At 45.7% G+C, this 4,746-nt stretch overlaps 2 pseudogenes; one reads left to right on the forward strand and one right to left on the reverse strand.

The window, feature by feature from the left end:
* Nucleotides 1-742: 742 nt before the first annotated feature.
* LOC147439231 (uncharacterized) lies at nt 743-1,840 on the reverse strand (annotated as a pseudogene).
* Nucleotides 1,841-3,119: 1,279 nt separating this feature from the next.
* LOC147439232 (gibberellin receptor GID1C-like) lies at nt 3,120-4,502 on the forward strand (annotated as a pseudogene).
* Nucleotides 4,503-4,746: the final 244 nt, after the last annotated feature.

A 4,746-nucleotide genomic window follows, 5' to 3' on the forward strand; every position in this document is an offset into this window, starting at 1 on the left:
AACCACAACGAGATGGTGTCCTAGTAGGAGGTAACTTCATCCTCTGTTAAAAACACAAGCCAAGAGGCTGTTGTCCACCCGAAAACGCAACTGCAAGGTGATGAAAATGGTGCTGTCCAGCGATTTTCAGCGTGCTCGTACGCTCTCGACAGGGTCAAAAATGGTGTAAAGTGTGTACATAGGGAGGGTGGGGAATCAATGTCAGAGCCCTTGGTGGGCTGAAAACAGCAGTGGAAGTATGGCTTCCAATGCACAGGGTGTAGGGAGCACTCTAACGAGCACCATAGAGCCTGTGCTCGAGGTGTGGAAAACAACTTCCCATCCATATGCATCATTAGTCAAGTGGGTCCAAGACCCCCATCTTCCCATGCCAGCCTCAGTGCTGCTCCCACCAAGGATTGGGCTCCAATACAAGAAAACGAGCATAAAAATAGCTTTAAGTTCGATATTCCAACATCCCCAATTTCTTACACTTTTGAGAAAAATTTCAGCCCAAACTTTCCTATATTCCTGCATCTTGCTTGAGTCTCTAGCACGGATTACAGTAGTTCATGCTATCCGGCGAGTAAGAAGGTCGTCCGCTGTCTCGCAAGAAACCTCGAGAGAAATGGCATCCAGCCCTCTAAGTGCATTGTCTGCGTCAAACCAGGCCCGGAAACTCCAGCTGCCTGCACCCAAGTTTCACACTCTCACCAACGGGTCCCTCGTCGAGGGTACCATAGCCGAGAACTGGCTATTCGTGCTATCTCCAGCACCATACATGTTCCCCATTGTCTGAGGGGAGAGAGTCGGCAGGGTCCATCTGACGCTCCTAATCATTAGTTTCACTTAAGTAGCTCGCAATCTTCCCATCTGGCTCACAGGCCATCAATTCCCCACCCCAAGGGGCCTCACACTCATTACATCCGCCAAAATCTAGCAAACCTTCCTCATCCTAGGCATCTCTATATGTAAGAAACATCTCCTTGAGTTTCCTTGTCATTTGTTCCTCATCTATTTCATCCTCGCAAAACAAAACAGCATCCCCTTCCGTTTCTTCTTCACTCAACACGACAACATTCCTCTCTTCCTTCGCAATCGCTAACTCAGCGGCCCACTTATCTTGCATCATAGCAACCTTCTTAAAAAGCCAGGTTATCCCCTACTCTTGTGGGTGGAGCTCGTCCTCCAACATCTCTTTCTTCCTTTCAAGTTCCTTTCTAGTTTTCTTACTTTCCAACCGCATCGTATCTACATCACGATAATAACTCTTCATAATCTTGGAGCGTGTTTGCTATGGACACACCTATGCACTCATCAAAGGAGTGCACACGAGATATGGCCATGCTCATGGAGAAAACACCACCATCTTGGGTGGACAGACACTTACCACTTGACCTCAACACGTCAGATCACTTGCTTACACAAGAGCATCTACATGGACTTAGGGAGTTGCATTTTTGGACGACTGTATTGTTTTCGCAACAAGAAGGCAGCGCTCAACTTTTCAATCCTAAATCTTGCCTTCCATACCAGCTCGCCTTGCCCAATTTTAGATCATCAGATATCAGCCATACTTCCACTGCTACTTTCTCTGTTTTCAGCCCACTAGGGGCTCTGACATTCATTCCACACCATCCCTACACCCTCTACACCGTCTCGGACCCTGCCAAGAGCGTATGAGCATGCTGAAAATCCATGGACAGAAGCGTTTTTATCACCTCGCAATCCCGTTTTTGGGTGGACAAAAACCTTTTCGCTTGTGTTTTTCACATAGGATGAAGTTACCTCCAGTCACAACACCATCTCGTAGTGGTCCGTTCCTCTCAGTGACTGTTGTAGTACAGAATATATTCGTCATTGGGGAGATCCATTCATTCCAGCCATAATTTGGCGGTTGCGCACTCTAGAGGAGGTGGTGACTTGTGGTTTTCTATGGACACCCTATGCACTCATCAAAGGAGTTCACATAAGATATAGCCATGCTCATGGCATATGGGATTCCGATATTCCCAGAGAAAATACCTCCATATTGGGTGGACAGACACTTACCACTTGACATTGGCTCGCCTTGCTGATCCTGTTCCTCTTTAGATCATCAGATTTCAGCCATACTTCCACTGCTATGTCTCTGTTTTCAGCCCACTAGGGGCTCTAACATTGATTCCCCACTATCCCTACACCCCTATACTGTCCTAGACCCTACCGAGAGCGTACAAGCACGTTGAAAATCAATGGAGAGAGGTGTTTTTATCACCTCGCAATCGCGTTTTTGGGTTGACAGCAGTCTTTTTGCTTCTATTTTTCACATAGAATGAAGTTACCTCCAGCCAGGACATCATCTTGTAGTGGTCCGTTTGGTCTCTTAGTGACTGTTGCAGTACACAATATCTTTGTCATTGGGGAAATCCATTCATTCCCACCATCATTCGCCGCTTACGCACTCTAGAGGAAGTAGTGGCTTGTGGTTTGATATGGACACACCTATGCACACATCAAAGGAGTGCATACGAGATATGGCCATGCTCATGGCATATGCGATTCCAACATTCCCAAAGAAAACACCTCCATCTTGGGTGGATAGGCTTTTACCACTTGACCTCAGCACATTAGATTACTTGCTTACACAGGAGCATCTACATGGACTTAGGGAGAGGATCTTTGATCTCTTCCTAAACAACTTCATTGCTTGAATCTAGAGACTAGAGTGGGACTTTAGTGCTTTGGAATTTCTTGGAGAGTTTACCCGCCAGATATAGGAGATGAAGCATCCCGCGACTACATCCGGAGTCATCCAGAGCTTGGCTTAGATGGTAGTGCAATTACTCTTCTACACTCCTAATCATTTGGATTCCTACCTTCAAAGTTTCTTACACAAAGGGTGAAGCTACTTCCCACTAGGACACCATCTCGTGGTGGTCCGTGCGTTTTCTCATGGTATTTCCCACATAGATGTTCCCAAAGAGTAATCATTCCACCTCGAAGACTCCCATTATTATACATCAATTTCCTTTCAACATAGCATAGAGAAATGTTGCGTCATTAGGCCTCTCTCAGCTTGAATGCAAGTCGGTTCAATGGGGTTATTCGCCCGAAAGGGAGCTAGGACTATCTACCATTGACAACCCCAATAACTCTCAATGTTGGTACACAATGCAATCTCTTTACTCAAGACTCACATCAAGGTCCTTGGCTCATCAGAAACAATAGCCAACTGGGTTTGAGGCAACCATTCTCTTGCTCTAGCACTCTTTGATGCACCTTCAATTTTGCTTCTCGAAAGCATCATATTCTCATGCATTGAAGTCAGTATTCTCGAGGCTCCTAGCTCTATTTCACAAGGCTTGCAAAACCTTGCATTCCCAAAAAGAAAATCAGTGACCTACTGACCGGCATAAACCCTGCCTCTCTCTCCCTTCGCCTGCTTCTTGCTATCTTCAAGAAGGCCAAAAAAATTGTTCACCATGCTAATGGCACCCTCAATCGCCGCTTGGCAGACCTGCTTGAATATAAGGTACCTTCCAATAAGTTCCTGATGAGCATAGTGTCTCAAGCAAGGACATTGTCATCAACACGCACACATAGTTGTGGGTGCGTGGATTCCTTCCTCCCGCAAGCTCAGTGAAGGGAAACAATGGCTTGGCAAAGATGGACAATAGGTCTGAAGCTTCAAGCGATGCAACAGATAGGAAGAGACGCGTCATCTTCTACATTCATGGGGGTGGGTTCGTAGTTATGGCTGGAGATGTTGCTTCTTATGACCAGTTCTATAGACGTCTATGTAGGAGAAGTGAGGCAGTGATAATCTCTGTGAAATACAAAAGGTCGCCAGAACATCACTTCCCGGTAGCATATGATGATTGCCATGCTGCTTTGGAATGGCTTAAGTGCACATGTTATGTTTGTGATTTGATCAATAAAGTAGCTGATAATAGCATGCTGCATCATGCAGGGACTTAAAGGGAACGTCTTTAAACCACACAAGCTTGATCGGTCACAATGCGTGTTGATGGGTGAAAGTGCAAGGGCAAACATTATGCACCATGCGGGCTCCACATGGGGGGCTCGCAAAGCATCGACACATCCACAAACTCTCTGGGTAACAACACATGTGTTACTCTTCCCTTTCTTTGGCAGCGAGGAGAGAACTCCAACAGAGCTACGCATGCAAAACAAATCACTGCTTGTGAATGTAGAGAATGCAAATTGGCATTGGTGTGCTTATCTACCTCATGGGTCCAATAGAGATCATCTTGCCTGCAACGTGGTAGGCCCTAACGCACCGGACATGTCTTTGTTGCAGCTCCCTCAATCGCTGTCACCATTGCTATTTTGACATTCTAAAAGATTGGTAGCTTCGATATGCACAGGGTTTGGGGCGTGCATTGAACCATGTTCGACTTCTCTATTATACAGGAGGGATACATTGCTTCCATTTAATGGGTGACAAAAAGCTTGGATCATGCTTCATGTCAGATATCTTGGCATTTATTGATTGCGGGGAGGGCAAACAAAGTCTGTAGTCCACTATAACTTTGATGAAGTGAGATTGTTCTTTTTGGATGTTGATCATCATGTCTGTCCAAGAGCAACAGACAATGCATTTTTGTGAGATGCAATGGCAGCAAGGGTACAAAATGGAGAAGTTTATAGGTAGAAAGTGTTTTGCAGAGATAAATAGCAATGGACTCGGCAGAGTTCCTAGGAAGGACAGTCTCATTGGTGCCCTTAAATATGTTAGCTCTAGACTTCTTGCATGACCCCTCT

This window comes from Adiantum capillus-veneris, chromosome 16, assembly GCF_014529385.1.
Source record: "Adiantum capillus-veneris isolate H3 chromosome 16, ASM1452938v2, whole genome shotgun sequence".
NCBI lineage: Eukaryota > Viridiplantae > Streptophyta > Polypodiopsida > Polypodiales > Pteridaceae > Adiantum > Adiantum capillus-veneris.